The sequence below is a fragment of the Garra rufa genome, chromosome 1, assembly GCF_049309525.1.
Source record: "Garra rufa chromosome 1, GarRuf1.0, whole genome shotgun sequence".
Classification (NCBI taxonomy): Eukaryota; Metazoa; Chordata; class Actinopteri; order Cypriniformes; family Cyprinidae; genus Garra; species Garra rufa.
Window position 1 is genome coordinate 86,493,947 of NC_133361.1, and position 22,918 is coordinate 86,516,864.

The following is a 22,918-nucleotide window of genomic DNA, read 5'->3' on the forward strand; positions in this document are numbered from 1 at the left end:
GTAGCTAAGTTTGACTGTAATGCATGGTTGTCTGTTGTTGCTTTGGTAGTGGCCACATCCACTGCTGCTCTGAGCTCTGGATCGGCTGCTGTCCGTGGTGCTGAAGCTCCACAGCTTCACAAATCAAGAATTAAGCAAGACCTGCAGCCTCCTTGTCAGGGATAGGAATGTAGATTTTCTTAGCCTGATCACTGTCTGGAGATTTTTTTCTCTGTTTTGCAGAGATATTTACTATTTTTTTTTTCTGGGTTTTTGTGCAGCAAAGTCATAAGTCAAAAGTCAACAACAAGACACTAACATTCTGTTTATTATTATTATTTTTAATAACATATTCATACTATTCATTTGACTGGAGAGAATACAAGCTTACACCTCTTTTGTCAATGACTGTGTCACACCCCCACCAAACACAACACAATACACCACACCACGCCAGAGACTTATTAGTTACTTGAGTAAGAGTACAAAAGTATGGAAAAAGTACTCAAGTGGCTAGTTACTAGTTACTTCTGATCTGAATGATATGAAGTGAAAACGCTGAATTTCAAACTGTTTGAAAAACTTCCACACAGAGGCATAAGCCCAAGGCATAAGCGAACTAAGCGGCTGCTTAGGGCCCCATGGCCACCAGGGGGCCCCTAAGAGTACATGAAATTACATCGTTTTTTATTTTTATTTTTTATTTATATATGTATAATATTTCAATGGATATTATACTGGTAATGAAAACGTCTTGGTTACGTATGTAACCCTCGTTCCCTGAAGGAGGGAACGGAGACGTCACGTCGGAGACCGACGAATTGGGATATCGCTTTAGAGATACCAATCCTCTTCGTGTGTAAACTAAACGAGCCAATGCACATTGGCATGCATGATTGCATCCAGCTGTCGCTGATCACAGCGTGAGCATAAATACACAGCAGGTGCAATGCATAGACAGGATTTCGCTGAGGAGCCGAGCTTGGGTCCGGCCGCACAGCGGTGGTACAGCAGCTGAGGCGACGGGACGTGACGTCTCCGTTCCCTCCTTCAGGGAACGAGGGTTACATACGTAACCAAGACGTTCCCTCTCAGTCGGTCTCTACGACGTCACGTCGGAGACCGACGAATTGGGATCCCTAGCAAAGCGCCGCAGCTGCTGCCCCCCTCCAGTGTCCTGAGCAAGCCACCTGGCCTCCAATTTTTGCTAAGGCCAAGGGCGGATCAGAAAAGACCAGTCACTGTATAACATAGCACTACCTACTTAGTGAAGCTGGAGCACTGGGAACGTGCGGAGCTCCCACCCATCCCGGAGGAGGTTCGGAGCAATACGCATATGGCTCAATTAGGACATATGGAAGAATGGAGGTGATTGAACCCTCGTGAAGATGGTAGAAGGTTACCGGGGAAACACGGCCTCTGTGGGTACCGTGGAAGACATATGGGATTCACTTAAGTCTCTCATGTATCCTAAGCCTTCTATCGGTTCTAAAGATTCATCGAGAGAGGCCTGGCGCCTAGACGCTCCGCTACGTCTGGAGCCGAGGAAGGAGGACTCGACAGGGTCTTCATGGACACTCTGGAGAAGATAGCAAGCCGACCTGAGCCAGTGCCTCTCAGTGCTTCTACCCGTTTGAGGTGAGAACACAGGAGGAGACTGGCTCTACACGAAGGCTATAAAACCTAGCGAACGTGTTAGGGGTCGCCCAACCCGCAGCTCTACAAATGTCAGATAGCGAGGCGCCACGAGCCAGCGCCCAGGAGGATGCAATACTCCTAGTAGAGTGAGCTCGCAACCTGAGCGGGCAGGGCACGCCCTGAGCTTGATAAGCCAAGGCGATGGCATCCACTATCCAGTGTGCCATCCTCTGCTTGGAGACGGCCTTCCCCTTCTGCCGTCCTCCGTGACAAATAAAGAGCTGATCTGAGGTCCTGAAGCTTTGCGTCCGGTCGACGTAGCATCTTAATGCTCGGACGGGACAAAGCAAAGCTAGGGCTGGGTCTGCCTCCTCCGGGGGCAGCGCTTGCAGGCTCACCACTTGGTCCCTGAAGGGAGTAGTGGGAACCTTGGGCACGTAGCCAGGCCGGGGCCTCAGGGTTACCTGGGAATCTGCCGGCCCGAACTGAAGGCACGAATCGTCGACCGAAAACGCCTGCAGGTCCCCTACCCTCTTGATGGAGGCCAATGCCAGCAGGAGCAGAGTCTTCATAGAGAGATACTTCAGCTCGACTGACTGTAAAGGCTCAAAGGGGACCCGCTGTAGTGCTGTGAGCACCAGAGACAGGTCCCAAGAGGGTACGGAGGGGGGCCTAGGAGGATTTAACCTCCTGGCTCCCCTGAGAAACCTGACGACCAGGTCGTGCTTACCTACTGACCTTCCTTCGACGGGGTCATGGTTTGCAGAAATAGCGGCTACATAGACCTTAAGGGTGGAGGGTGACAGCCTACGCTCCAACCCTTGCTGCAAAAAGGTAAGCACGACTCCGACCGAGCATCTTCGGGGATCCTCATTTCTTGAGAAAGCCCATTCGACGAACAGGTTCCACTTCAAGGCGTAAGCATGTCTCGTGGATGCAGCTCTCGCCGAAGTGATGGTGTCTACCACTCCTTGGGGTAGATCACTCAGAACCTCCGCGTCCCGTCCAGGGACCAGACATGTAGTTTCCAGAGGTCTGGACGCGGGTGCCACAGGGTGCCCCGTCTCTGAGTCAGTAAATCCTTCCTCAGAGGAATCCGCCAGGGAGGGGCTGTCGCGAGGAGCATCAGTTCTGGGAACCAGGTCCGAGTAGGCCAGTAAGGCGCCACTAACAGGACCTGCTCCTCGTCCTCCCTGACCTTGCACAGTGTCTGTGCGAGAAGGCTCACTGGGGGAAACGCATACTTGCGAAGGCCCCGTGGCCAGCTGCATGCCAGGGAGTCCGTGCCGAGTGTACCCTCGGTCAGGGAGTAAAAGAGCTGGCAGTGGGACGTCTCTGGAGAAGCAAACAGGTCTACCTGAGCTTTCCCGAAACGTCTCCAGATCAGCTGGACCGACTGGGGATGGAGTCTCCACTCTCCGGGAAGCGCAGCTCGTGAGAGCTCGTCGGCTGCACGGTTGAGCAAACCCGGAATGTGAATGGCACGAAGCGACCTCAGATGCTTCTGACTCCAGAGGAGGAGAGAACGGGCGAGCTGCGACATGCGACGGGAGCGTAGACCACCTTGTCGGTTGATGTACGCAACGGTCGCAGTGTTGTCCGTACGGACCAGCACGTGTTTGCCTCGAAGGCGCCCTTTGAGACGGTTCAAGGCAAGACGTACTGCCAGCAGCTCTAGGCAGTTGATGTGCCAGTGTAGCTGGGGGCTCGTCCAAACCCCCGACACTGCCTGCCCGTTGTACGTGGCTCCCCAACCGGTGGTGGAGGCATCCGTGTGTACCACAGCGTGCCTGGAGACCTGTTCTAAGGGAACTCCTGCCCGAAGAAAAGCTAGGTCTGACCACGGGGTGAAGGTTAGGCGACAGGCCGAGGTTACTTTGACCCGGAGAGTGCCGCGCTGCCACGCTCTCCTCGGGACTCGGCCATGAAGCCAGTGCTGAAGTGGTCTCATATGGAGCAGGCCAAGCGGTAAAACTGCCGTAGCTGCTGCCATATGCCCCAGGAGCCTCTGAAACTGTTTCAGTGGGACCACTTCTCTGCTCTTGAACGTATTCAAGCAGTTCAGCACCGACTGAGCCCGCTCTTGCGTGAGGCGAGCTGTTTGGCTGACCGAGTCCAGTTCCACACCAAGAAAAGAGATCCTCTGCACGGGGGAGAGTTTGCTCTTTTCCCAGTTGACCCGAAGGCCCAAGCGGGCGAGGTGTGCCAACACCAGGTCCCTGTGTTCGCATAACTGCTCTCGAGAGTGTGCTAGTATCAGCCAGTCGTCGAGGTAGTTGAGGATACGAACGCCCTGTTCCTTGAGGGGGGAGAGGGACAGCCCGAAGGGCAGGACCTTGTACTGATATGGTCTGCCTTCGAACGCGAACCGCAGAAATGGTCTGTGGCGCGGAAGGATCGAAACATGAAAGTACGCGTCCTTCAGGTCGATCGCTGCGAACCAATCCTGGGGACGAACACATCTGAGGATGTGTTTTTGTGTGAGCATTCTGAAAGGTAGCTTGTGAAGAGCTCGATTCAAGATGCGCAGGTCCAGGATCGGTCGTAAACCGCCGCTTTTCTTGGGTACTATGAAGTAGGGGCTGTAAAACCCTGTCTTCATATCGGCTAGAGGGACCGGCTCTATTGCTTTCTTCGCCAGCAAGGTAGCAATCTCTGCCCGTAGGACAGGGGCATCTGCTACTTTCACTGTAGTGAAGTGGATGCCCCTGAACCGAGGCGGACGCCGGGCGAACTGAATCGCGTAGCCGAGCCTGATGGTCCGGAGGAGCCAGCAAGACGGACTGGGAAGCCTTCTCCAGGCCCCCAGCCAACGTACAAGAGGGACCAGCGGGACCACTGACGTACCTGCGGGGGGGCAGCGAGGTGGAACGCAGGGACCCCGCTCGGGCGTCTCTATGCCGGTCCGAAGCGGGGTCAGAGTGTCTGTGTGTGGTGTGTGCAAGACATTTACCTGCGTTCTGGCAGCTGGTGCGTGAGTAGTCCGTCTTACCGCACTCTCCAACCGCCCAGCGCCATTTGCTGGCGGGAGGGGAGAGGGGGTGAAGCCCGGGGCTAACCCGTGCAACACCCGCTGTCCCCTCTGGGGACCCAGAGATAGTAGAAACTGCTCTTTTATTGAAAATTTGGGTGTCACCGACCGTGAGGCCGATGACGGGTTTCTTAAAAGAAACTTTTTTAAAGGAAACAAAAGATTCTCCGCCCGGCCCTCCTCCGGGGGAGGGAGTGGTGCGATCACCATCTCCCGAAGAGCAGCTTCCTCCATCTCTGGGTCGCCCGTCTCAGGGACGCTTGTTCTTGCGTTTCCCACTGGTCTTGGTGGGAGCCTGGACGGGCGGGGCGGCCGCCCTGGGACCGGCTCCACGGCGCCGCCGTGAAGGCTGCTGCGCAGGCTGCTGTGGAGCGGGGGCGGAGGCAGGGGGCCGCCCTCGGCGACGAGCAGACCGAGGTGCCGCCGGCGGCTGGGTGGAGGCAGCAGCGGGAGCACGCCGGGGCAGGATATGACTGATGGCCTCAGTCTGCTTCTGGGCGGCCGAAAACTGCTGGGCGAAATTTTCGACCGCGTCGCCGAAGAGGCCGGTCTGGGACACGGGGGCATTCAGGAACCTGACCTTGTCTGCTTCCCTCATGTCGGCCAGACACAGCCAGAGATGGCGTTCCTGGACCACCATCGTGGACATCGCACGACCCAGAGACCGCGCCGTAACCTTCGTCGCTCGTAGCGCGAGGTCCGTAGCGATACGGAGTTCACGTAGAACTTCCGGGTCGTGACCACCCTCGTACAGGTCCTTCAGTGCCTGGGCCTGATGGACCTGTAACAACGCCATAGCGTGTAGGGCGGAGCCAGCAGCGCCACAAGCCGTGTAGGCACTGCCGATCAGAGCCGATGAGTGCCTACAGGCCCGGGAGGGGAGCAACGGGTTGCCCCGCCAAGTGGAAGCGGCGCCGGGACACAATTGCATCGCCACCGCACGCTCCACCGGCGGGACAGCCGCGTACCCCCGCGCTGGTCCGCCATCAAGGGTGGTGAGGGAGGACGTGCCACTGGAGCGGTTTCTGGCAGTAAAAGGTGCCGTCCACGTCCCAGTAAGCTCGTCATGCACCTCCGGGAAGAAGGGCACTGGGGTGGGACGCTGAGAACCAGCGCGGGCCACCCCAAGATACCAGTCATCCAGCCGAGAGGGGTCGGGACGTGATGGAGGGTTCCATTCAAGCCCTACCCTCTCGGCGGCCCGGGAAAGCATAGCCATCATTTCGGGGTCGGTATCCGGCACCGCTGACCGCCCAGTAGACGGCAGCGATCCGGAATCGTCCTCCCCCGAGAAGTCTGGCTCACCCCCCGATGCAGCGATTGACATCCGGTCGTCAGGGGGAGCCCCAAAAGTAATGAGCGGTACCTCACGAGGAGGACCCGAACACTCTTCTGGGAGCTCCGGATGGAACGGACTGTCGGTGGAAGGAGGAACCCCCAGCGGATTATCCGCCGGGAAATTCCCCACCGTCACCGTCAGACCAGTCAGCCCTCTGCCAGAGGTAGAGTCCCCCCGGCGTTTGCCGGGGGGAACGGTAGATCTGGGCAGAGGAACTGGCACCCCGCCCCTTTGCAGGAAGCGGAGTCTGGTCCGCAGCTCCGTGATGGACATGCCGCCGCAATGACAGCATGACTCATCCACAAACGCCGCCTGAGCGTGCTCAATACCCAGACACGTCAGACAGCGATCGTGACCATCACCTGGCGCCAGGTAACGACCGCATCCAGAAACGCACGGGTGAAACGGCATTGTGTTTCAAACGCCTCGTCTTTAAAAAGACGTTCACCCGTGATACTCTTTTAGAAACTGCTCTAGTGCTGAAGCACACAGGGGAGATGGCCGCAGCGACACAGAAGGCAGGTAGTGCAATCCTTGACTGCGCGCTCTTTCCACCCACAGGAGACCACCACCGCTGACGCGCCGTACCGCCAACACCGCAGTAAGAGTTCTTTCTTAGAAATGGCTCGTTGCGTCTCTCTCGAAGAAGATCGGCTCCGATGCGAAATGCTGTCTATGCATTGCACCTGCTGTGTATTTATGCTCACGCTGTGATCAGCGACAGCTGGATGCAATCATGCATGCCAATGTGCATTGGCTCGTTTAGTTTACACACGAAGAGGATTGGTATCTCTAAAGCGATATCCCAATTCGTCGGTCTCCGACGTGACGTCGTAGAGACCGACTGAGAGGGAACCATTATTCAATTAAAAAAAACAAAGCAATATTATTCTAACTGGCTGCTGCAGGATGCATGCAGGGTTGGAGTGTGACAGCCATATGATGCCGGACTGAGGTAACTTAAAGGTGCAGTGTGTAGATTTTTTGCGGCATCTAGCGGTGAGGTTGAATTGCAACCAACGACTCTGTCCACCGCTCAATCCTCCCTTTACTGAAGCTACAGTGGCCGACACAGGTTTAAGATGTCGTTGTTTAAGACAGCAAAGAATAATGAAGTTTATTTTAAAACGTAAATTAGGGAATTAGATTTACTTGATAATTAAATAAAACGATGTTATTGTGTATATTACTTTTACTTGTTTATCATTGTGTCAGTGTTTTTTCTCTAGATCAACAGTGCTGAAAACGCGATCTGTAGAGCAGTTTGTCCGTTTAGGGTACTGTAGAAACATAACGGCGCTTCCATGTGAGGAGACCCACGGTGTATGTAGATATAAACTGATAATTCTAAGTTAATAAAAACAATGGCTCATCATGTAAGGTCTTTATTCACCCCAAAAACATAGTTATGTATATTATATTGCATATAACCCACACAATTACAGCCTATATGAATACACACAAATGTAAACAAATAATATGTATTTATTGAAATTCATAATATTAAAGTAAGGCAAAGATAATAAATATGATATTTCATAATGTTCAAATGAATTACATGTGACTTCACAGAAACACGAACATCTATAAAAAAAAAATTTCCTGACGCGGCCCCCTTTAAGAAATCCGAATGTAGCGCGCCTGCATGTGTAGCGTGCATCATTTGAAAATAACGGTCGAAGAGGAAAAGTAGCGAGTGATTAACGGTGTTTAACTTGTTCAAATTTGATTTCAAAGACGCCAAAAATGATGAAATAATAACATTTATCTGGTCTGTCTCCTAAACCAACAATTGGGTGATCTTGGTGAGTTGTTGAACTCGCGTTTGATTGTATCTGCTGATTAGCACAGCAGCTAATGTAGACTATCCATGTTTCGTACACAAACGATGTTCCGTACAGATGACCTTTTACTGCCGATCGCTGAATAAATACTTCTGGGTCATACATAAACTATATATCTGTATATAATAATATCATCTTCATTTCTCCCTCTTTCACCCCCGATCACGACGGAGACACTCCCACCGTTTGTTCCAGAGAGATTTCAGTAAGTTTGTTAGGTCCGCCCACTTCACTTGAAAATGGATGGAAGGTCTAGCTAAACGTGAAACTGGCACTTGGGAGGGGAGACAACTAGAGCAGCAAAAATGTGCATTTCCGTATAATTTATGGATCTCACCATATTACAGTTTTTATAAAATGAATATTAAGTTATCACAAATTGTTAAATAAATTACCTTTTGTTAAATAAATGCTTTGAAATGGGAATATTTAAACGTCAAATGTGGGCGATGACCACTTGGTGCCACTCTCCGTCTGAGACAGTCAGCAGACGCGGTTTGCCAGTTAGCATTCATGTTAATTTAAAAAGAAAAAAGTTGGCATTAATTTAATGTTACATGAATTTAATGTTTTAACGTTTTAAATTGTCATTCTTTAACAAAATAAACATGAAATAAAACTAAATTGTAACGTAACATTATTTTATTGGCAACTTTTCAGTTATTTAATTTATCATAAAGTCAGAAGCAATGATAGGTTATTCAGAAAAGTTATTTAATAAGAGTTCATATAAGACATACAGACACTTTCAACAATACACTTTCATACAATTTCATAATTCATAATATAACTGTCACGTCCACACACACACGGAGAAGGTAGGTAATAATTAGTGATGTTTATTGTGAATAGTGCATACTTCAAACAGGTGAAAAATAGGCAAGTATGGACTGAGGCCTACAAATCTTCTAGCACAATCCAGCAGGTAAGTACAAGTTCATCAACAGTCACTAGCAAGAGCAAAAGGCACTTCCCTTAGAGGTGTGTGTTTTGTGTCCACAGGTACACAAAGGAGTTCCAAGGAGGAGCACAGGAGAATCGGCGCGGAGAGGAGAAGATCCACAGACGGTGTCCATGTAACTTCGATTCCAGCCGGTGAGTGAATGACAGGTAAGTATTTAAAGGGAGTGGGTGATTGCTGGTGCAGGTGTGGGTAATTAGAACTCTGGTGACGGTTCACGGGTGTGGTGCATTGGGGATTGATTGGTTTGTGACAGATCGTGGTGACTGGGACTGAGGGAACGTGCTGAGGGTGTGACAATAACAATTTGAAAAACAATTTCACACAATTAACACAAATAATGTTAATTTAAAGGAAAGTCAGTAAAGCAAAAGGAAAAGAAAGATATCAGGAAAGAAAAAACAATATTCAAAGGAAAAATTAAATGAGGCAGTTGAGGAAGTGAAGGCAGGGGCAAGTTTAAGGGCAACTGCAAAAAAATACAGCATTCCCCACACTACTCTCCAGGACTATAAAAAAAAAATATGTCCACAACCCTCATCCTAACCAACCCTCAGCGCCCCCTATGGTGTCAAGGATAAGGGTTACATGGACTCGGAGCTCTTTTTAAGGGGCAGTTCACATGTAGCGTCTTTGGCGCGTTCAAGTTCGTTATTTCAAATGGAGACTCGCGGCTTGCGCTCGCATACTGGAAGCGACACGCTCGTTTTTCCAGGTGCGTCCGCGCCGCATCGAGATAAAAACTTCTCAACTTTTCAGAATGCTGCAAGCGCACCGCAGGTCATGTGACATGAACCAACCAATCAGCTTCCTCACGTTTTTCCGTTACATTGAAACCTCACCAGAAACATGGAGGAGCAGCTCATCATTGTGGTCCAGGGATTTCCTGAACTTTATGATTTGTCAAGCCCCCATTATTTTGACGCTAATAGAAGAAACAATGCATGGAGACGCATAGGCTTGGAGCTAGAGCGCAGCTGATAGTTGCTTAGAAACGGCAGCCGCTTCCGGAGCGCAAGCGCCCGAGCGCTTTGTTGATAAGGAAGAAAGCGGCGCGCCAAGCGTTTTCCACGCGTTTTTAGGCACGACATGTGAACGGCCCATTAAATGGCTCAGCCATTCATTAAATATGCTCCTGAGGAGAGACCACTAATTTTAATCATGGACCAACACGAGACACACGTTTCAAAAGACGTAATCATTTTCTGCAGGGAAAACCAAATTGAAATTCTCTGCCTACCTGCCCACACAACACATATTCTGCAGCCCCTCGACATTGCCGTCTTCAACCCACTGAAGACTGCTTTCTCCACTATGGCTTCCAGGATGGATCACCACTCCTCAAACATGTTTACCCCACTGCAGTCACAGCCCAAAACATTAAGGCTGGGTTTCGCAAGGCTGGCATCTTTCCTCTCTCCAGGGCTGCTGTGGACACAACCCAGGTATTTTGACATTAATAATATGATAATTCATCCTCTAAGTTACTTACATTTCTTTCCAAGTGTGTTAATGAGTTTTACATACGTTTTATTTTATTAGGTGGAAAGAGTGCTTCCATCTGAAGATGGAAATGATGTCCGTCAGACACACCATCCAGCGCTCCTGCCACATCATCTGCCACACCAACCAGCTCTGCCACCACAACATCCATTTCTCATTCACCCACACCATCCAGTGCTCACGCCACTCTCACCTTCACGTACAGCACTCAACCTGATGACAGATTAAGCACAACTCAAACACCTTGTCCCACCTGTAACCCGGTGGCTCCCAAAAATTACCTGGTGGCAGCAGGTGTAATACAGGAGAGTCTGGCTAATGTCCTCATGAGTCCAGCCCTGGAGAGGAAGGAGAAAGTGAGGCGTCGCATTCCTTTGCCAGGCCGTGTCATCACCAGCGACGAGTATTTCAACCTGCTGGTAGAAAAAGAAACTGAAGGAAAAGAGAAGGAAGAAAACAAAAGAAAGTGCAAGGAAGAGATGGCAAAAAAGAAGGAGGAAAAGAGGCAAGCCCAGGAGGCCAAATGTCAAAAGAGGCAGGCACCTCCTTCTCAGACGGGAGATGGAGAACACTGTGCTGTCTGCCGTAGAGTGGTCCCACCTGGCTCAGAAGATGAGGCCATTGATGAATGGCTCCAGTGTGATCTGTGCCAATTGTGTCTGCAGAAGTGGAGGAAGTGCCAGACACCGACTGGCTGTGCCATAAATGTTGTCTGTCAACATAAAACACTCACCTGAGAAATGTCCCCACAAGGTCAAAATCTACTGGTATTCCTATCCTTGTGGAGACACACACACACACACACACACACACACACACACACACACACACATATGTACATAATGCACACTGAAAATGAATGTTATTTGCAGTTATACTATTGTCAGTTTGGTGTTTAATGTAAATAGTTGTAAACACACACACACACACACACACACACACACACACACACACACACACACACACACACACACCTGTATCCTGTTCATTTATGTGTGTTAAAGTTTTCAAATTGGTTAATCGTTAAATATTTTAAATCAGTTCAAATTGTTTGTCCTTGTTTATCTTAAGAAACGCATGGTATGTTAACTTAATGCTATTTACTAACGTTTCACATGGTTCTTAACCCATATGCCATAATATTGCGACACGATCAGGCCTAGCTCGCGTGGTCCTCTAGCTTATTTAAGTAGCCAATAACTTGACTTTTAAACAAATAAAAGGGTACTCACCTTCCTTATTAATTTAAATGTTGTTTTCTTCAGTAAAAACAAATTAATGGCACACTGTCGATCCGTTAAATGTCCATTTTTGTCATTGAAATCAAGATGCGCACTCTGTACGGAACACCATCGTAAGCCTGTACGGAACATCGTTAATGCTTATCATCTTCCGTACACGTGCGGATAGGGCTGGGTATCATTCCAAAATGTTCGATACCGATACCCTGAATTCGATACCGGTTCCGAACGATACTTTTTTTCTATAATTTTATTTTAAGAAATGTTTTACTTTTCAGGATGTTTGTGACACTTTCACATCAGGCTTATCTCTAAGACCAATAAACAAAGGAACAAAAGCACAAAATGAACAAAGTGTAGTTAACACAATATATCAGTGAATGTTTTTATAATAAAGTTCAAACAGTTTTAACTCAATTAGATTTAAGTATTTGTGAGGCTCACTGCTGCTTAAAGGTTTAGTTCACCCAAAAATTTGAATTCTGTCATTATCTACAAATGAAGATATTTTGGATTTAATCCAAGAGCTTTCTGATCCTCCCATGGATAAATCTTTGAATAAAGTTAATTTTGTTTACTTTGCACACAGAAGTATTCACATTGACTTATTTTGACTATGTTTTTGGTTCCTTTCTGGGCATTGAAAATGCATATCCAGTAAATATAGGAGGATCAGAAAGCTCTTTGATTAAATCCAAATGATCTTCATTTGTGTTCTGAAGATAAACAAAGGTCTCATGGGTTTGGAACAACATTAGGGTGAGTTATTAATGACAGAATTTTCATCTTTTGGTGAACTAACCTTTTAAGATCACCTGAAATCACTCAACAGTTCTTCTTCAGAAAAATTAGCATGTAGCACTGATATTGATTCTTCATGGTCGATTTTGATTGCTGATGTTTTACAAGTAAATGGGCTGATTCTGAAAGCCTTTTTAATATATTTAGTTTACACCTTAAGCAAGGGACAAGAATGAATGATAATATGAGTACATGAACAAGATGTTTATTATAAGTACAGCCATTTAAATTAGAGGCAACCACTGCATTTAGATTAAAATCTAAATAAATGACAAAATATATTATAAATAACAAAAAATAAACGACACAGTTCTTTCTTAGTGGTGTAGACAATAAATACAGCCATAATCAAAATAGGCTACTCTTTCAAAAATCAAAGTGCAAAAGAGACCGAATCTTCAAGCATGATACAGAGCTATTAATAGACAACTACACAATTTATTAGCCCACATACTAATAACAGCTTCAATATTTTATGTAGCCTAATTTGCGCACATTGGGGAGTCGTTCTCTAAACGTGGGGTATTAAAATTGCTTTAAATGCGTGTGCGCGTGTTACTTTTGGTTTCGTTTCAACGATCCCGCGAAACTCGGCGGTGCTGAGCGTGCATTCTACAATACAAGAGATTACTTTAACAAAGCCTTTTGAAAGTGGGAGGACACAAACGGGATTTTGAAAAGCGTGTCCCCAGTGAAAATGATGCCCCTGAGTGCAACTCTGCCGCTGAGTTATCGTTTGATGTGAATGTATGTCGCGTTGTACCTATACTGAGACTATATTGAGACTGAGGCGCCATAATTGTATCCGACAGAATGTTGTCTGGTGTTTTCTCATATTTGACGTTTTGCCAGTCTTGGACGCGATAACCTTTTTACAAATATTGCATCGCACGCTGTTGCCGTCAATATTGGCATAATGTAGAAATACTTTTGATCACTTATACATCATTTGCATTAAATTTATGCTATGCTTTAGTGTACATTACAGCCTCACATTTGACAAGCTCTGGGCGAGTGGGCGTGACCGCCGTAAACTATTGATTTTCAAGGCAGCCTCGCCGCAGCTAATCACCAGCATTTGATCTGGGCAAGTAAAAGATACCGCACGTTTTTTAGCTCACTGACGTTGACAAGATTATATCCTTGGGTATCGAAATTTGGTACCGAACGAAAATGATTTTTTCGATACTCGATAGTATCGAGACAATTCGGTCGGTGCCTAAAAAGTATCGAACTCGATACCCAGCCCTACATGCAGAGGAGGTGCTTTTCCCCACTTTTCTCAAAAACTATTGGTCCAAAAGACATCAATCAATGTGTGTACTGTGCAATAGGTATTCTCCCAGAGAATGATCACACAAACATGCTTGTCAGGCTTTCAACAACGGAGGAGTGGTCATTGGCGTGCGATAAAAGACGAAAAGTGTACATAGTTAGTCTACGTTATATATCTTAGTATCCTACCAGTGTGTGTTACTGTGTTTTGTTCGTATAAGCAAATACTGTTAGCTGCGGCTAGGCGGTAACGTTATATTTATGTCTTGCCGAATATATGTAGTGAAAGAAATCTGCACCTCACTTGAATAGTCAAATACAGACAGTTTACTTAAGATGTAATTGACCTAAATACAGTCGCTAATGTTTTGAGTCCAGATTAACAAACCAGGTTAGGTGTCAGTTACTGGATTTTAAAGTTACATCAGTATAATTAAGCCTATCGTTACCAGCAGTCGGTCTTAATTATAATCAAGCAACAAAATACTAAAGAGAAAATCATTAAATGTACTTAACTTGCCTTTGTATTAGTCCTATTGTTTGTAACGTCAATTTGCTACTTTGATCGTATGTTGAATGAAATACAATATTATAAATAACTATACTGTGATATATTACTATTGTGAAATAATATGGTCATATCATGCACCCATGCTAGTTTTAAGATCAAACTCACAAAATGTGACAGAACTTCAAAATGAGTAACCTGAGAACACTGTTATGTGAACTCATCTGACAGAGAGAGGACCTGAGTGAAAACATGATCATTGGATTCCATGAAGAAGAATACTAGATGTAAACCAGGATTTTGTATCAGCTGTGCAGATTTGGTATGGAGCTGGTGAGTACATTTTCGCAAGCCCATGTCTGTCAGTAAGTAGATAATGTCTTATCAAACAAATTAATTTTAATTTAATTAAATGCTTGTGTGTGTTTTCCCCTTATGATCCAGAAGATTTGGGAATGAAAATCTTCTACTACATGATCTTCAGAGGAAGTAAGTATTCATTTCTAACGTTAAGACACACTAACATTAATTTTATTTTAAAGGAAAGTTCATAGTATTTTTCACTTGTGTACAAATTCTGTAAAATGAGAATGTTGATAAAAAGATCATAAATGTTTTCTTTATCAATTAACTTCTTTTAACTAAATTAAATCAACATTTGGTGTGACCATCATCCTGTGTTTAAAGCAGCTTTTGCACTAGGGGCACTTGCGGATAGTTTTTCAGGTTTGCAGGTGGGCCTCTTGAAGCATCTTGGAGACGTTGCCACAGTTCTTCTAGATTTAATCTGTCTCAGTTTGTTCTGTTTCTTAATGTCATTCTGTGCAGAATGGATGATGATAAGATCAGATCTCTGTTTGGAGCACTGGCTGTTGTCAAATAAAAATCTTACTGGATTATTACATTTAATGGCAAAATTAATGTTTAGAAATATAAAAGTAATTACCCATTAAAGCAACACTACAGCAAAAGATAAACATGACTGAATTAAAATCCTTTTTAGCTGGCAAAAATACTAGTGTTCTTATAATTTTGGACACCACTGTATTTGGAGCCCATGGGAGTCAGTAGAATATTGTGGATTAAAATTAAATGATGTGGATGAGATAGAAATGCATTTTCAGTTAAATTTCACCTCGGAGCTCTGAATAACTGGTAATGAAAATTCAATAATCTAAATTTACATCTGAAACTAATAAAATTGTTAGTCTTGATAATTTTGTATATGTGTTGGTTTTGTATTTATTCAGTTTTTAGATCAATTCTGACACAAATATTTCCTGTTGATAATTCACTCACCCCTCTGTCATTCAAGATGCTTATGTCTGTCTCTTTTTTTTTTTTTTTTTTTTACTTTATTTTTTATGGAACATTTTTACATCAAAGGAAAAGAAAGAAAGAAGAAAAAAATCCAAATAAAACAAATACAGTAGGGGGTATACATTCTGTTTTTTAACAAGTATGCATAAAATTCAAATTTGTACTTGTACATTATTTATATTCAGTGGTTGTTTATATTACAGTATTCAGTCCATTTCTTCCAATATTTTAGAAACAAGTCCTTTTTGAGTCTCAAAATAAAAGTCAATTCTTCCATATTACATATTTCTTTAACAATTTCTATCCATTCACCAAGTGAGGGGGTGTCTTGCTTATACCAATGCCTGGTGATGCTCTTCTTACATGCTACACTTAATATATTTACAAGATACACATCTTCTTTCAACACAATGTCTGCAAAATTTCCAAGATACAATGTTATAAAATCTCTTGGTACTTCATATCCTAAGATCTTTTTAAACTCCGATAAAACCATGTTCCAAAAAGGTAATATCTTTGTACAACTCCAGAAAATATGAAAATGGTCAACATCGACCTGACCGCACATCCTCCAGCATAGTTGTGATGTAGATAATTGTTTACTTTTAATTTTAGGAGTAATGAAAAAACGCATCAAATTTTTCCATGCAAACTCTTTCCACCTCCGTGAGCAGGTAATTGTATGCTGTGACTTACAGGAAAAATACCATTTTTCATTTGGAATTTCTTCCTCTAATTCTTTTTCCCATTTCTGCTTAATATAGCTAGATGAGTCTTTTCCACTCTCCCTCAGGGCCAGGTAGAAAGAAGAAATTATTTTAGGATTATTCCTTGTGTAGGATTCAGTTATCAATTTTACTAACTTGTTCAATTCAGTAGTACCCATTCTTTTATATTCTCTTTCAAAATAATCCCGAATTTGTAAATAACGATAAAAATCTTTATTATCCAAATTATAATTGTGTTTTAACTCTGAAAAACTTTTGAATTGTTTTTGTGCAACGAAAGTGCACAATGCAGTTAAACCTTTGTTTGCCCATCTTTTGAAACCAGCATCAAAAAGCCCTGGTTTAAAATTGTGGTCAAAAGACACCCATCTCAGCAATATAATCTGGTTTTGTAGGTTATACCGCTCGACCAATTTAAACCACACCTCAAGTGTGTTAACTGTTATTTGATCTAGGTTATTTTTTAGGGCTAAGAATTTTTCTTTGTCACCTAAAAGACATTGTATAGGCAGTCCCTGGTTTGTCTGTTCTATATTTTTCCATTTAGACGTAAAACTAGGGTTACACCAGCAAACACAAGACCTAATTTGTGCTGCATAAAAATATTCCAGTAGATTTGGCAAGGCTAGCCCTCCTTTGTCTTTTGCTAGCTGTAACGTTGTGTATTTTATTCGAGGTTTTTTCCCTTCCCAGACAAATCTTGAAATTGTCTTGTCCCAAGCCCTGAACTGATTCTTAGGAATCATTACCGGCAGAGCCTGAAAAAGATACAGTAATCTCGGAACAATATTCATTTTCACTACCTCTATTCTTGAACTAAATTCCATAGGTAGAGTTGACCATCTCTCAATATCTCTTTGGATGTTTTTATTAATGATATTATAATTTTTATGATAGAGTTCTGAATATTCTTTGGTCAGAATTACCCCAAGATATTTAATATATTTTGCCTCCCATTTTAGATTACAAGTTTGCCTAATTAATTGTGAAGGGGGGAAATTAAATGTTAAAACCTGAGTTTTTGAAACATTTATCTTATAACCAGATAATTTACCAAACTCTAGCAGTAGATTCATAAGTACAGGGAGAGCAGTTCCAGGCTCCCTAAGATAGATAATTACATCATCAGCAAACAACCCAATTACATGATGTTCTCCTCCAATTCTTATCCCACTCAAGTTCTCACTTTGCCTAACTGCTTGAGCCAGAGGCTCGATGTAAAGAGCAAAAAGAGTAGGGCTTAAACAACAGCCCTGTCTCGTACCCCTATATAAATTAAAACTGGCTGTCAAATTTCCATTTACCTTAATTCTGGCTCTTGGTTCTGAATAAATTGTTCTAATACACTGTATTGAGTTTTCACTAAAACCAAATCGTTCAAGCACCTGGTACAGAAAGGCCCAATTGACACTATCAAATGCCTTTTCTGCATCAAGGCTCAAAATAGCTGCACATTCATGGTTCTCTGTAATTTTATCTATGACATGTAATGTTCTCCTTATGTTATCATGTGTTTGTCGGTTCTTGATAAAACCAGTTTGGTCCTCATCAATTAGGTCGGGTAAAAATGTTTCAATCCTTTTACAGAGAATTGAAGTATATAGTTTATAGTCCACATTTAATATTGAGATTGGTCTATATGAATCACAAAGTTCTTTACTTTTACCCTCTTTTGGGATTACTGTTATGACAGCGTCCCTCCATGATGGGGGGAGTTTGCCTTCTTTAAGAGTCTCATTTAAAGATCTTAACAAGATTGGTTTTAAATCCTCTCTAAAAATCTTGTACCATTCAGATGGGAGGCCGTCACTGCCTGGAGATTTATTGTTTTTTAGTCCACTTATCGCTTTATCTATTTCTTCCATCCTGATTGGTGCAGTGAGGAATTTATTTTGTATTGTGCCAATTGTGGGTAGATCTAGTGTGTCCAGAAATGTTTTCATCTTTTCTATATTTACAGCTGGGGGTTGAGAATATAGTGATTTATAATACTTCTCAAAAATAGTTTCTATCTTTTCTGGTTCATATACTAATTGCTTCATCTTAGGATCCTGAATTTTGTAGACCGTATTCAACGTCTGTTGTTTCTTTAATCGTCGAGCTAGTATCTTTGTACTTTTAGGGCCAGACTCGTAATAAGATTGCTTTGTGTATCTCAACTTTTTCTCTAACTCACTTTTCAAAATATCATTTATCTTTCCCCTTATTTCTCTCATTTGTTTATGTATCTCTCTGTCCTGTTTATTTTTATGTCTGTGTTCTAGAGTTTGTAATTCTTTAACTAGGTTATCATATGTTGCTAATCTGGCTTTTTTAAAAGCTGCAGTCATTGCTATTATCTTCCCCCTTATAACTGCCTTAGCAGCGTCCCATACAAAAATGGGGCTAACATCTCCTTTATCATTCTCCTCCTTATATAATTTAATATCATTTTTTATTTGTTTAACTATTTCCTTATTATTTAATATTCCTACATTAAGTCTCCACAATGTGTTCTTTTTTCGAGTGTTCATGTCTATTTTTAATTTTATTACACTATGGTCTGATAAATCTGCTACACCAATTTCACATTCTTTCACTTTATGTTGATCTTCTTTACTTATCAAAAAATAATCAATTCGCGAGTGGACTTTATGTGGCACTGAATAATGAGTATAATCTCTGGATAGTGGGTGAATCTCTCTCCACACGTCAATTAGGCCAAGATCTTCCATGAGGTTCCTAACACACTTTGAAATTTGTCTTTTTCTATTACAGTGGCTAGTGGTATCCAGTTTCGGGTTTAATACTACATTAAAATCCCCCCCTAAAATTAGAACTCCCTCTGTCTCTTGAGCTACTACATCAAAAAGGTGTTTGAAAAAATTTTGATCACTTTCAGGTGGGGCATATATATTGACCAATGTAACCAGTGTATTCTCAATTTTGCCCTTTACTACAATATATCTTCCTTCCTTGTCACTTATTTCCTTACAGTATTCAAAGCAGACTGAGTTAGGGATAAGAACTGCCACTCCTCTCCTATGTCCTGTTTTAAAGGAGCTATAAAAACAGTTTCTATAACCAAGTTTCTTTAACTTTTCATGCTCCTGTTGCGAAAGATGTGTCTCCTGCAAAAACACCACCTGTGCTTTTTCTTTTTTAATTTTAGCTAAGACTCTCCCCCTTTTAGCTGGATTACATAATCCATTTATGTTTTGTGATACAATCTTCATTAAATTCTACATTGACAAAGTAAACAGCACAATACCCTCCAAAATTCCGAGAACTGTACACTTCAGAACACAACAAAAAACACATTTCAACTGCAGTGTATCTTAAACTTCCTGAACAGTGAGAATACAAGTGAGAGAATAAAAAAATAAAAAAATAAAAAATAAAAACGGGTGTACTTATTCACCTAGCAAGTCCCGTTGGAGGTATGCGGGGCTAGCCTTTGAAGAAGGGGCCCGCCCTAGGTGCGTGAAGCAGCGTATCCCAAATATGCTACTCACCACAAACTCTAGTTTAAAGTCCAACGAAATTAAGTAAAACGAAATAAATAAAATGTTGCATTCCTCCCTAACAGTCAAAATTACTGTTTCAAACTCTGTTTCGTTTTACATGGGATATCTAAAGATTTATGAATTACTCTGGATCTCACCACAACAGGTGCTCAGCAGTTCGCCTTTCCTCTGTTAATTTGGTGACATGCGTTGGAATTCTTGAAGTTTTTGTCGAACTCGTAGGTTCCTCTCCGAGTCTTTGTTGCCAGCGCTTTGCCAGGTCATGCAGTTTTGTAGCCGTTCTTCCAGAGGGTCGATTCTGGGATCCGTTGCACTTCCTCCGTCGTTATTCGTCGCTGACGTCCTGATGATCCCGCAGCCCATCATGTCTTTCTCCGCTTCCTCAGGGGTGTTGTACGTCCGTACTCCATCGCTCCAATGGATGCGTATTTTCGTGAAGGGAGTCTGAAACCGTATCTTCTCTTCTTTTAGCACTTTCTTTATGCCATTGTATCCTTTTCGTTTTTGCATTATTTCTGTTGCGTAGTCGTGATCGAACGAAATCGGACGACTCTGCACCTGTATCCGTTTTTGCCAAGCCAGTTTCAGAACAGTTTCTTTAACCGCGAACTGAAGGAAATTAGCAATGATAGATCGTGGAGGCGAGTTTGAATTCGGCTTTGGGAGCAAAGCTCGGTGTGCGCGTTGGATTTGGAGGTCAATGTCAAGTCCCAATTCTTTTTTGAGGAGTGCGTCCACGAACTGAGCGACTGAACTTCCATCCACTGCACCCTCCGGAATTCCGTAGATTCGAATGTTGTTTCTGCGTGCTCTCGATTCAATGTCAGTCAGTTTCTCTTGCATTTCTCGGTTCTTTCGGAGTGTTTTCAGCAGAGCAGCATTCGCCTCGATAGACCACGTCTCCAGCTGTTCGATTCGTTTTTCTGCCTCGGTAAGCCTACCTTGTTGTTTTTGAATTTCGCAAGTGTTCGTTGTCAGTTTTTCATTTATCTCATGTTTGAATTGGGCGAACTCCTGTTTCATGCTGTTCTTGAATTCTTCTGTAAATGATCTTAATTCGGTCTTCATTTCTTTTCTCAAGTCATTGATTTGGATGCTTATAGTTTCAAGTCCAACGCGGGCCTTAGCCTGTTCGCCTTCCCGTGTTAGCTTAGCTTCCCCACGGTCACCAGGCGAAACACCTGTGTTGTCGATCATACTTTGCTCATTCCCCTTCGTTTGACTATTAAGAATTCTACGAGTCTTTGTTTTGGTACCCCCACTCATTTTACATCAGAATGCGAGTCAAGAATTTGAATTTCAGGGGTTGAATCTGTCTGACTATCGGGAGCTACTGATTATGCAGCCGTTCACGCCGCCATCTTCCGCCTAGAATCTTATGTCTGTCTCTTTTTCTGTCAAAAAGGTTTTTGAGGAAAACATTCCAGGATTTTTCTACATATTTCGAAGGGAGCCAAAAGGTTGAAGTTCCAAATTTTATTGTCAATGCAGCTTCAAAGGGCTCTACATCATCCCATCCAAGGAATAAGGGTCACTGGGAACTTGTAAAGCCCTTTGAAAGCTGTATTGAAATTTTGAAACCTTTATCCTTGACCTTAATCCCACTGAAGTCCACTATATGGAGAAAAATCCTGAAATCTACTCATCAAAAACTTTACTTTCTTTTCGACTTAAAGAAAGAAAGATATGAACATCTTGGATTACATGGGGCTGAGTGAATTATCAGGAAATAATTTCTAATACTTTTAAGGTAAACATATTTAATTCAAAGTTTTGATGAAACTGTCCCATGGTTTTTTAATGTAATTGTGCCGTATTTCTTAAATAAAAAAAAAGCTGAAATGTAAAATGTAAATTTTATATGGCATTTGCACAGACTTTGTATTGCAGACTGTTTTTTGTCTTTTTAATAAAAATGTTAATTGTCCACCTTGAGCATGCTTTGACACTTTATTGAAGGTTTTTTAATTGTAATGAATTGGGGGAGGGGGTGCTGCAAGGGCACGGTATTGCCCTGTTCAGACCCACATAAGACCCTTACAGATCCCACTTAAAACCCATCTGGGCATCCACGGCTGGCCCCCATGTGGATCCCGGGTACAAACCCACTTTGAACCCCTTTGGGCAGGTGGAGTCCAAATGTGTTTGGCATGAATTGCCCAGTTAGGACCCACATAAGACTGCCACATTTGCCGCCCATGAAGCCCTGGCTGGGTGGTGATAAAGGCATGAACAAGTCTCCAAGTCTTGACGGGAAACAAAACATCTAATTCTTGCAATGTTTTTGAGATGATAGTATGCCCATTTAGTTACTACTTTGACATGGCTACTGAAACTGAGGTCTGACACCAGAATCACACCAAGATTCTTGACTTGATTTTTAGTTTTTTGACCCCTAGCGTCAAGGTACGCATTTACCTTATGAACTTCATCTTTGTTTCCAAATGCAATGAGTTCTGTTTTCTCCTTGTTTAATTGAAGAAAGCTTTGGCACATCCAACTGTTAATTTCATCAATGCATTGGCAGAGAGAGTCAATGGGGCTGGGTGTCATCTGCATAGCTGTGATATGCAATTTGGTTCTTTCTCATTATTTGACTTAGTGGGAGCATATACAGGCTGAACAACAGCTGCACAAGAATTGAGCCTTGTGGGACTCTGAATGTCATGGATGTCCACTTAGACTTACGTTCTCCTTTACTCTCATAATAGCCTCTCCCTTCTAAGTATGACCTGAACTATTTGAGGACCATCTCAGAAAGCCCGACCCAGTTTTCCAGTCTATCTAGAAGAATGTTATGATCAACAGTGTCGAACGGAGCACTGAGATCTAGCAATATCAGCACTGATAGTTTGCCAGAATCAGAATTTAGGCGGATATCATTTATTAACTTTATGAGCACTGTCTCTGTGCTATGATGTGGTCTGAAACCAGATTGGAAATTATCCAGGTATCTATTTGAGTTTATGCAGTGGTTAAGCTGATTAAAAACATCCTTTTCGATAACCTTGCCTGAAAAAGGAAGATTAGATATTGGTCTATAGTTACTCAATATAGTGTTATCAACATTGCTATTTTTCCGAAGGGTTTTTGTTATGTAAGCAGACCAAACGAGAGAGATGAGAGTGAGTATTAACAGGTTTATTTTCAGCAGAGCAAGTTGAAGGTAATAGCGTGCAGAACCGGGTGAGTATAACAGCTCAGGGTGTGATTCTTGAAATGTAGCTGGATCGTGGATGATTAG

General features: G+C 43.4%; 1 protein-coding gene across 1 annotated transcript in view; it reads left to right on the forward strand.

The window, feature by feature from the left end:
* LOC141339925 (uncharacterized) overlaps nucleotides 1-22,918 on the forward strand; it is a 184,729-nt gene that overhangs the window by 15,335 nt on the left and 146,476 nt on the right. The window lies entirely within an intron of this gene.